A 12,386-nucleotide genomic window follows, 5' to 3' on the forward strand; every position below is an offset into this window, starting at 1 on the left:
TAGACTAGACTATAGTCCGGACTATAGACAAGACTATAGTCCAGACTATAGACTAGACTATAGTCCGGACTATAGACTAGACTATAGTCCAGACTATAGACTAGACTACAGTCCAAACAATAGACTAGACTATAGTCCAGACTATAGACCAGACTACAGGCCAGACTATAGACTAGACTACAGGCCAGACTAGACTATAGTCCAGACTATAGACTAGACTATAGTCGAGACTATAGACTAGACTATAGTCCAGACTATAGACTAGACTATAGTCCAGACTATAGACTAGACTATAGTCCAGACTATAGACTAGACTATAGTCCAGACTATAGACTAGACTATAGTCCAGGCTATAGACTAGACTACAGTCCAGACTATAGACTAGACTATAGTCCAGACTATAGACTAGACTACAGACCAGACTAGACTATAGTCCAGACTATAGACTAGACTATAGTTCAGACTATAGACTAGACTATAGTCCAGACTATAGAGTAGACTATAGTCCAGACTATAGACTAGACTATAGTCCAGACTCTAGACTAGATTATAGTCCAGACTATAGACTAGACTATAGTCCAGACTATAGACTAAATTATAGTCCAGACTATAGACTAGACTATAGTCCAGACTATAGACTAGACTATGGGCCAGACTATAGACTAGACTATAGTCCAGACTATAGTCCTGACTATAGACTAGACTATAGACTAGACTATAGTCCAGACTATAGACTAGACTATAGACTAGACTATAGTCCAGACTAAAGTCCAGATTATAGACTAAACTATAGACTATACTATAGTCCAGACTATAGACTAGACTATAGACTAGACTTAAGACTAGACTATAGACTAGACTATAGACTAGACTTTAGACTAGACTATAGACTAGACTATAGACTAGACTTTAGACTAGACTATAGACCAGACTATAGACTAGACTATAGTCCAGACTATAGACTAGACTATAGTCCAGACTATAGACTAGACTATAGTCCAGACTATAGACTAGACTATAGTCCAGACTATATGCTAGACTATAGTCCAGACTATAGACTAGACTATAGTCCAGACTATAGATTAGACTATAGTCCAGACTATAGACTTAATTATAGTCCAGACTAGAGACTAGACTATAGACTAGTCTATAGTCTAGATTACAGACTAGTCTATAATTCCTACTATAGACATGACCATGGACTAAACTAGACTATAGTCTCGACTATAGACTTTACTTCATTAAAGACTAAAATTTAGTCTTGTTTCTAGAATACACTTAAGTCAGTTATGCACAGAATTTCTTTTTATTAATTAATATTTCTTTCATACTAATTACGTTGCCATTCACCTTTCTAATTAGTATTTTACATGATTTCACCTGTTTTTATTACACGTATGTTGTTCAATATAATAAAAATTATGCAAATTTTTATTACAAAATTTTTTCATACATACGATTAAGAAAGAAACATAAAATAAATTAACACAGACGCCTACAAATTGCTAACTAACGTATAAAACAAAAAAAAATCCAAATTAAATCATAAAAATTATTGTTAACAACACGTTATGCCATACTCCTGTGAGTGACCCCCTTACCCAAAACTAAAAACACACATTCACATACTCATTTATACACATGTCCTTTGCATATAACACGTGCCTATACGTAGGTAACGTAGGACTAAATTGCTTGCAGTATAATGAGTCTTTATGTGTGTGTATGTTAATTTTCTTTCCTAATGACCTTTGACTTTACATCCGTTTCAGTTGACCCGCTATGACTTTCTCTCACATGGCCACAAAAAATTATAATAAACACTCTTGTTTAAGTTAGATTATGACTTGACATTTTTCTTGCTTGTTTTTATTTTTCTTTTTGGAGGTTTTCGTCCCTTTGGTACCCTAAACTTTTGGAAATTTCATGTTTTCTTTTTTGTTTTTTTTTGGTCAAGATTGATAATTATTCAAATTAGGCTTTAACATGGTTTTTTGTTTTTGGACCTCAAATGAGCTTGTGTTTTGAGTGTGTGGCATATTAAAAAGTCATTTGGTTTGTAAAGACTTTCATAAGTTTTGTTTTTGCATTCGATTTTGGCTGTAGTTTAGCATTTTGGTCAACGGAAGTTTAACACATACCGGAAATGCGTGCCTGCTTAAGTGTATGTTTAATATGCGTATTACGGTAATATACAGACTTTTATAGTTTTTCAGTTTCGTCATTAATATTTATTATACTCGTATGTTTATGCGTATAAAATTTGAATTTAAGGATTAATCATTAATAAATGTCAGGACACAAAGCGTATGGATAAATAAGGTTGGAAATAAAAATTAATGAACATAACAAATTTTCAATAAATTTTTTCTATAAAAAATCTTTCTGATTTCAGAGGAAATTTCTATGAAAAACCTCACAGACCTTCAAAAGAGAAATTTCTATAGAAAATCTCTCCGATTCCAAAATCTTTCTGAATTTTGGGAAATTTTTTATAGAAAAACCTAAAATTTTTGGAAAAAATTTCATCTTCATTCTGATTTCAAAAGCAAATTTCCCGACTTTATAGAAATCTAGAGAGAGATTTATTGGAATTATTTGCTGGGTTATTCTAAATATATTATTGAATGCAAAATACACTCAATTTTGAATATTCATACAAATCCTAATGCCTTCCTTGCTTCTTTTTGAACGGCATCATTAATTTTTAGAGCTTAAACAGATGACATGTAAGATACATAATAACAACAACAAAAATAACTAATATACTTTTTTTTGGAATAGTCCTAAATCCTACTGAAGTTAAACAGCAGCAAGGAAACTCTATATAGAATATTTTTTATAAATTTTGGAGGCGTTTGTTTGGTGTTTTTTTAGGCATCATACAATTTGCGCAGGGTTTGTGTCATATCATTTTCAAACATTAAAAATCATCAACAAGACGAAAAAGGGATCTTTTAAGGTTATTTAAGGCAGTTACTTTCTTTTGTCCGTTTTTGGTTCAATTAAATTTTTTATTTTATTTTTATTAAATGTTTTTTCCATGTAAGGATTTACGTTTCGTAATCAGGACTACAGTCTAGTTTATAGTGGAGACTATAGTTTGTTACAGACTAGTCTATAAACGAAAATATTGTCGGGATTATAGGTTAGTCCATTGTTAGGGCTATAGCTCAGTTTATAATCGAGACTAAAGTCTAGTCTATAGTCAGGACTGTAATCCAAACTATATTCTATACTACAGCCGGAACTGTGGTCTAGTCTGTCGACGACTCTACAGTCTAGTATGTAGTTAGTATGGTCCTTAGTCTGAACTAAGGTGTCTAGTCTATAGTCTAGTCCATAGTTTAGTCTATAGTCAAGCCTTGTTTTAGTCTATACTGTAGTCTACAGTCTAGTATATAGTCTAGTCTACAGTCTAGACTACCATCTAGTCTACAGTCTAGTCTATAGTTTAGTCTGTAGTCCAATATCTAGTCTTGTCGATAGCATAGTCTATAGTCTAATTTATAGTCTAGTCTATAATCTAGTTTACCTTTTAGTCTATAGTGTGGTCTATAATCTAATTTATAGTTTAGTCTATTGTTCAGTTAAGAATATACCATCTAGGACACACTCTAGTCTATGGTGTTGTCGATAATGTTGTCTATAGCCTAGTCTATAATCTACTCTATTCGTAGTCTGGTCTATAGTCTAGTTTATCTTCTAGTCTATAGTGTAGTCTATAACCTAATTTATAGTTTAGTCCATTGTTCAGTTCAGAGTATACCATCTAGGCCACAGTCTAGTCTATAGTGTAGTTTATAATAGTGTTAATAGTCTAGTCTATAATCTAGTCTATATTCTAGTGTATAGTATAGTTTGTAGTCTAGTCTATAATTTAGTCTATAGGCTAGTCTACAGTATAGTTTATAGTGTAGTCTATAGTCTAGTCTATAGTGTAGTCTAGTCTAGTCTATAGTCTAGTCTATAGTCTAGTCTATAGTCTAGTCTATAGTCTAGTCTATAGTCTAGTCTATAGTCTAGTCTATAGTCTAGTCTATAGTCTAGTCTATAGTCTAGTCTATAGTCTAGTCTATAGTCTAGTCTATAGTCTAGTCTATAGTGTAGTCTATAGTCTAGTGTATAGTCTAGTCTATAATCTAGTCTATAGTCTAGTCTATAATCTAGTCTATAGTCTGGTCTATAGTCTAGTGTATAGTCTAGTCTATAATCTAGTCTATAGTCTAGTCTATAATCTAGTCTATAGTCTAGTCTATAGTCTAGTCTATAATCTAGTCTATAGTCTAGTCTATAATCTAGTCTATAGTCTAGTCTATAGTCTAGTCTAGTCTAGTCTATAGTCTATAGTCTAGTCTATAGTCTAGTCTATAGTCTAGTCTATAGTCTAGTCTATAGTCTAGTCTATAGTCTAGTCTATAGTCTAGTCTATAGTCTAGTCTATAGTCTAATCTATAGTCTAATCTATAGTCTAGTCTATAGTCTAGTCTATGTATAGTCTATAGTCTAGTATAGTCTAGTCTATAGTCTAGTCTATAGTCTAGTCTATAGTCTAGTCTATAGTCTAGTCTATAGTCTAGTCTATAGTCTAGTCTATAGTCTAGTCTATAGTCTAGTCTATAGTCTAGTCTATAGTCTAGTCTATAGTCTAGTCTATAGTCTAGTCTATAGTCTAGTCTATAGTCTAGTCTATAGTCTAGTCTATAGTCTAGTCTATAGTCTAGTCTATAGTCTAGTCTATAGTCTAGTCTATAGTCTAGTCTATAGTCTAGTCTATAGTCTAGTCTATAGTCTAGTCTATAGTCTAGTCTATAGTCTAGTCTATAGTCTAGTCTATAGTCTAGTCTATAGTCTAGTCTATAGTCTAGTCTATAGTCTAGTCTATAGTCAAGTCTATAGTCTAGTCTATAGTCTAGTCTATAGTCTAGTCTATAGTCTAGTCTATAGTCTAGTCTATAGTCTAGTCTATAGTCTAGTCTATAGTCTAGTCTATAGTCTAATCTATAGTCTAATCTATAGTCTAGTCTATAGTTAGTCTATAGTCTATAGTCTAGTCTATAGTCTAGTCTATAGTCTAGTCTATAGTCTAGTCTATAGTCTAGTCTATAGTCTAGTCTATAGTCTAGTCTATAGTCTAGTCTATAGTCTAGTCTATAGTCTAGTCTATAGTCTAGTCTATAGTCTAGTCTATAGTCTAGTCTATAGTCTAGTCTATAGTCTAGTCTATAGTCTAGTCTATAGTCTAGTCTAGTCTATAGTCTAGTCTATAGTCTAGTCTATAGTCTAGTCTATAGTCAAGTCTATAGTCTAGTCTATAGTCTAGTCTATAGTCTAGTCTATAGGCTAGTCTATAGTCTAGTCTATAGTCTAGTCTATAGTCTAGTCTATAGTCTAGTCTATAGTCTAGTCTATAGTCTAGTCTATAGTCTAGTCTATAGTCTAATCTATAGTCTAATCTATAGTCTAGTCTATAGTCTAGTCTATAGTCTAGTCTATAGTCTAGTCTATAGTCTAGTCTATAGTCTAGTCTATAGTCTAGTCTATAGTCTAGTCTATAGTCTAGTCTATAGTCTAGTCTATAGTCTAGTCTATAGTCTAGTCTATAGTCTAGTCTATAGTCAGTCTATAGTCTAGTCTATAGTCTAGTCTATAGTCTAGTCTATAGTCTAGTCTATAGTCTAGTCTATAGTCTAGTCTATAGTCTAGTCTATAGTCTAGTCTATAGTCTAGTCTATAGTCTAGTCTATAGTCTAGTCTATAGTCTAGTCTATAGTCTAGTCTATAGTCTAGTCTATAGTCTAGTCTATAGTCTAGTCAATAGTCTAGTCTATAGTCTAGTCTATAGTCTAGTCTATAGTCTAGTCTATAGTCTAGTCTATAGTCTAGTCTAAAATCTAGTCTATAGTCTGGTCTATATAGTCTAGTCTATAGTCTGGTCTATGGTCTAGTCTATAGTCTAGTCTATAGTCTAGTCTGTAGTTTGGTCTATGGTCTAGGCTATAGTCTAGTCTTTAGTCTAGTCTGTAGTCTAGTCTGTAGTCTAGTATATAGTCTAGTCTATAGTATAGTCTATAGTCTAGTCTATAGTCTAGTCTGTAGTCTAGTCTATAGTATTATCTATAGTCTAGTCTATAGTCTAGTCTATATAGTCTAGTCTATAGTCTAGTCTATGGTCTAGTCTATAGTCTAGTATTTAGTCTTGTCTATAGTTTGTTATATAGTCTAGTCTATAGATTAGTCTACAGTCTAGTCAAAAGTCTAATCTATAGTCTATAGTCGATACGTTTGGTATGGTCTAATCTATAGCCTAGTCCAGAGCCTAGTGTATAGGCTGGACTATAGTTGAGTCTATAGCCTGGACTAAGTGAATGTTTTGCAGAATCATATATAGTCCTTTGAGTCCTTCTTCCTGTTCATATCTGAATACAAATTTGTTTATTACTTGTCGTCATTAAATGTTTTGTTTGTTGGGATTTATAAAATGTTCGTCCTTTTTGTTGTCTGTTTCCTATATAGTTGGTGCTTAAAGGATCAATACATTGATGAATATTAATGAATTTTATAGAAATTCGTTGAACATTGTTCTTTACCATTTTGCCACCGTCAGTGAACTGTACTTTTTCTTCTTTATTCCGAATTTTCAGTGAATAAACTTTGTATGTTAAAATTCTAATATACACACGTACTAGATGGCTGGATGGTTGGCTGACTGGCAGTGCTACAAACTAATTTGCATAATTATTTACCAATGCTAAAGCAGCATTAGGTTTGTAAAAAGCAAGAAAGGGAAGTTTACATTTTAGAAGAAAAAAAAAAACTTTTAAAATGTTCGTCCCTCATGCGTAAATATGTACGCACATACGTTACTTTTTCCCAATGTAGTTTTAACAGGATTTTTTGATTTCTTTAAAGAAAAATCCTTAAAATTTAATGTTTCCTTTTTTTCGCTTTAGAGCCTGTTAATTTCTATAGATTTTGTATTAAAAACCAGACATATTCTTATTTATTACAAGAATTGTAGTTGAACTAAATGCTGATGGTGTTTAGACATCAACATTGATATCCTTACTGGGGATTATCAGTAAAATAACAGGCCTAACCATTAGCTTTATATGTTTTATGCGTAAAGACAGTGGGCTCAAACTAATTAATAAAATAAATAAAAATATATACAAACCTTGGAACCAGTAGTAGTAAAAGTAATTGAGTTTTTAACCTAAATCAGGACAAACATTGCAATTTATCCAAGAAGCCAAACTGCTTGAAACAATTTTTACTTAAAAGTCAAACCAAATCAAACATAATATCTCCCACTGTCCGATCAACGCATACTCTTACAGTCTGTTGACGACAAGGGACACATTATTTTAATTTTTTTCTACTATTTTACGTTTAAATATTCTTCCAGCATTAATGATTACGAGTATTTTTTTATTTCTACTCGAAACCAAAAAAATATAAAACATATACATTTTTCTCTTAAAAAATAGAGGGTAGAAAAGAAAAAATCATATAATTTATACCCCAAAACTGAGGAACAAAAACTAGGAAGTGAAAAAAGTGATTATGCAGCTACACATCATCATACACTTGGGCCATAAAAATTTTAAAACCAAGAAAATATCAATAAGAAAACATCAGGTGTAGACGATTTTAATGCAGGCTATTTGAAGGCTATAGTCTAGTCGTTAGTCTAGCCTATAGTCTAGTCTATAGTCTAGTCTATAGTCTAGTCTATAGTCTAGTCTATAGTCTAGTCTATAGTGTAGTCTATAGTCTAGTGTATAGTCTAGTCTATAATCTAGTCTATAGTCTAGTCTATAATCTAGTCTATAGTCTGGTCTATAGTCTAGTGTATAGTCTAGTCTATAATCTAGTCTATAGTCTAGTCTATAATCTAGTCTATAGTCTAGTCTATAGTCTAGTCTATAGTCTATTCTATAGTCTAGTCTATAGTCTAGTCTATAAACTAGTCTATAGTCTAGTCTACAGTCTAATCTATAGTCTAGTCTATAGTCCAGTCTATAGTCTAGTCTATAGTCTAGTCTATAGTCTAGTCTATAGTCTAGTCTATAGTCTATTCTATAGTCTAGTCTATAGTCTAGTCTATAGTCTAATCTATAGTCTAGCTTATAGTCTAGTCTATAGTCTAGTCTATAGTCTAGTCTATAGTCTAGTCTATAGTCTAGTCTATAGTCTAGTCTATAGTCTAGTCTATAGTCTAGTCTATAGTCTAGTCTATAGTCTAGTCTATAGTCTAGTCTATAGTCTAGTCTATAGTCTAGTCTATAGTCTAGTCTATAGTCTAGTCTATAGTCTAGTCTATAGTCTAGTCTATAGTCTAGTCTATAGTCTAGTCTATAGTCTAGTCTATAGTCTAGTCTATAGTCTAGTCTATAGTCTAGTCTATAGTCTAGTCTATATTCTAGTCTATAGTCTAGTCTATAGTCTAGTCTATAGTCTAGTCTATAGTCTATTCTATAGTCTAGTCTATAGTCTAGTCTATAAACTAGTCTATAGTCTAGTCTACAGTCTAATCTATAGTCTAGTCTATAGTCCAGTCTATAGTCTAGTCTATAGTCTAGTCTATAGTCTATTCTATAGTCTAGTCTATAGTCTAGTCTATAGTCTAATCTATAGTCTAGCTTATAGTCTAGTCTATAGTCTAGTCTATAGTCTAGTCTATAGTCTAGTCTATAGTCTAGTCTATAGTCTAGTCTATAGTCTAGTCTATAGTCTAGTCTATAGTCTAGTCTATAGTCTAGTCTATAGTCTAGTCTATAGTCTAGTCTATAGTCTAGTCTATAGTCTAGTCTATAGTCTAGTCTATAGTCTAGTCTATAGTCTAGTCTATAGTCTAGTCTATAGTCTAGTCTATAGTCTATTCTATAGTCTAGTCTATAGTTTAGTCTATAGTCTAGTCTATAGTCTAGTCTATAGTCTAGTCTATAGTCTAGTCTATAGTCTAGTCTATAGTCTAGTCTATAGTCTAGTCTATAGTCTAGTCTATAGTCTAGTCTATAGTCTAGTCTATAGTCTAGTCTATAGTCTAGTCTATAGTCTAGTCTATAGTCTAGTCTATAGTCTAGTCTATAGTCTAGTCTATAGTCTAGTCTATAGTCTAGTCTATAGTCTAGTCTATAGTCTACGTCTATAGTCTAGTCTATAGTCTAGTCTATAGTCTAGTCTATAGTCTAGTCTAGTATAGTCTAGTCTATAGTCTGTATAGTCTATTCTATAGTCTAGTCTATAGTCTAGTCTATAAACTAGTCTATAGTCTAGTCTACAGTCTAATCTATAGTCTAGTCTATAGTCAGTCTATAGTCTAGTCTATTCGTCTATGTCCTAGTCTATAGTCTAGTCTATAGGTCTAGTCTATAGTCTATTCATAGTCTAGTCTATAGTCTGTCTATAGTCTAGTCTATAGTCTAGTCTATAGTCTAGTCTATAGTCTAGTCTATAGTCTAGTCTATAGTCTAGTCTATAGTCTAGTCTATAGTCTATAGTCTAGTCTATAGTCTAGTCTATAGTCTAGTCTATAGTCTAGTCTATAGTTAGTCTATAGTCTAGTCTATAGTCTCTAGTCTATAGTCTAGTCTATAGTCTATTCTATAGGCTAGTCTATAGTTTAGTCTATAGTCTATACTATAGTCTAGTCTATAGTCTAGTGTATAGTCTATAGTCCATTCTATAGTCTATAGTCTAATCTATAGTCTAGTCTATAGTCTATTCTATAGTCTAGTCTATAGTCTAGTCTATAGTCTAGTCTATAGTCTAGTCTATAGTCTAGTCTATAGTCTAGTCTATAGTCTAGTCTATTAGTCTAGTCTATAGTCTAGTCTATAGTCTAGTCTATAGTCTAGTCTATAGTCTAGTCTATAGTCTAGTCTATAGTCTAGTCTATAGTCTAGTCTATAGTCTAGTCTATAGTCTAGTCTATAGTCTAGTCTATAGTCTAGTCTATAGTCTAGTCTATAGTCTAGTCTATAGTCTAGTCTATAGTCTAGTCTATAGTCTAGTCTATAGTCTAGTCTATAGTCTAGTCTATAGTCTTGTCTATAGTCTAGTCTATAGTCTAGTCTATAGTCTAGTCTATAGTCTAGTCTATAGTCTAGTCTATAGTCTAGTCTATAGTCTAGTCTATAGTCTAGTCTATAGTCTAGTCTATAGTCTAGTCTATAGTCTAGTCTATAGTCTAGATAGTCTAGTCTATAGTCTAGTCTATAGTCTAGTCTATAGTCTAGTCTATAGTCTAGTCTATAGTCTAGTCTATAGTCTAGTCTATAGTCTAGTCTATAGTCTAGTCTATAGTCTAGTCTATAGTCTAGTCTATAGTCTAGTCTATAGTCTAGTCTATAGTCTAGTCTATAGTCTAGTCTATATTCTAGTCTATAGTCTAGTCTATAGTCTAGTCTATAGTCTAGTCTATAGTCTATTCTATAGTCTAGTCTATAGTCTAGTCTATAAACTAGTCTAGTCTAGTCTACAGTCTAATCTATAGTCTAGTCTATAGTCCAGTCTATGTCTAGTCTATAGTCCAGTCTATAGTCTAGTCTATAGTCTAGTCTATAGTCTATTCTATAGTCTAGTCTATAGTCTAGTCTATAGTCTAGTCTATAGTCTAGTCTATAGTCTAGTCTATAGTCTAGTCTATAGTCTGAGTCTATAGTCTAGTCTATAGTCTAGTCTATAGTCTAGTCTATAGTCTAGTCTATAGTATAGTCTATAGTCTAGTCTATAGTCTAGTCCTATAGTCTAGTCTATAGTCTAGTCTATAGTCTAGTCTATAGTCTAGTCTATAGTCTATTCTATAGTCTAGTCTATAGTTTAGTCTATAGTCTATACTATAGTCTAGTCTATAGTCTAGTGTATAGTCTATAGTCCATTCTATAGTCTATAGTCTATAGTCTAATCTATAGTCTAGTCTATAGTCTATTCTAATAGTCTAGTCTAGTAGTCTATAGTCTAGTCTATAGTCTAGTCTATAGTCTAGTCTATAGTCTAGGTCTATAGTCTAGTCTATAGTCTAGTCTATAGTCTAGTCTATAGTCTAGTCTATAGTCTAGTCTATAGTCTAGTCTATAGTCTAGTCTATAGTCTAGTCTATAGTCTAGTCTATAGTCTAGTCTATAGTCTAGTCTATAGTCTAGTCTATAGTCTAGTCTATAGTCTAGTCTATAGTCTAGTCTATAGTCTAGTCTATAGTCTAGTCTCTAGTCTAGTCTATAGTCTAGTCTATAGTCTAGTCTATAGTCTAGTCTATAGTCTAGTCTATAGTCTAGTCTATAGTCTAGGCTATAGTCTAGTCTATAGTCTAGTCTATAGTCTAGTCTATAGTCTAGTCTATAGTCTAGTCTATAGTGTAGTCTATAGTCTAGTCTATAGTCTAGTCTATAGTCTAGTCTATAGTCTAGTCTATAGTCTATTCTATAGTCTAGTCTATAGTCCAGTCTATAGTCTATTCTATAGTCTATAGTCTAGTCTATAGTGTAGTCTATAGTCTAGTCTAGTCTATAGTCTAGTCTATAGTCTAGTCTATAGTCTAGTCTATAGTCTAGACTATAGTCTAGTCTATAGTCTAGTCTATAGTCTATTCTATAGTCTAATCTATAGTCTAGTCTATAGTCTAATCTAAGTCTAGTCTATAGTCTAGTCTATAGTCTAGTCTATAGTCTAGTCTATAGTCTAGTCTTTAGTCTAGTCTATAGTCTAGTCTATAGTCTAGTCTATAGTCTATTCTATAGTCTAGTCTATAGTCTAGTCTATAGTCTTTTCTATAGTCTATTCTATAGTCTAGTCTATAGTCTAGTCTATAGTCTATTCTATAAGTCTAGTCTATAGTCTAGCCTATAGTCTAGTGTATAGTCTATAGTCCATTCTGTAGTCTAGTCTATAGTCCATTCTGTAGTCTAGTCTATAGTCTAGTCTATAGTCTAATCTATAGTCTAGTCTATAGTCTAGTCTATAGTCTAGTCTATAGTCTAGTCTATAGTCTAGTCTATAGTCTAGTCTATAGTCTATAGTTAGTCTATAGTCTAGTCTATAGTCTAGTCTATAGTCTAGCCTATAGTCTATTCTATAGTCTAGTCTATTAGTCTAGTCTATAGTCTATAAGTCCATTCTATAGTCTAGTCTATGTATGAGTGCTAACTAACTTTGAAAATGCACAATTTGTGTAAATAGGATTTGGCGCCGTAAAACAATTATTTTATTTTTAATTTCTTATTTTTATAAATAAAAGTAATAAAGCGTACTGCATAGATTCCACCATCAATTCTTGAAAATCTTTAGCCTTGAACGACTTTCGGCCGCTTCCATTACATAACCGTTATGCGTTATGTAACACGATCCACACGGGCCTTTAAAGAAAAGTAAGTTATTTATTT

The sequence above is a fragment of the Lucilia sericata genome, unplaced genomic scaffold, assembly GCF_015586225.1.
Source record: "Lucilia sericata isolate MDLA Ls3-8-SP2 unplaced genomic scaffold, ASM1558622v1 Contig001042F_arrow, whole genome shotgun sequence".
Classification (NCBI taxonomy): domain Eukaryota; kingdom Metazoa; phylum Arthropoda; class Insecta; order Diptera; family Calliphoridae; genus Lucilia; species Lucilia sericata.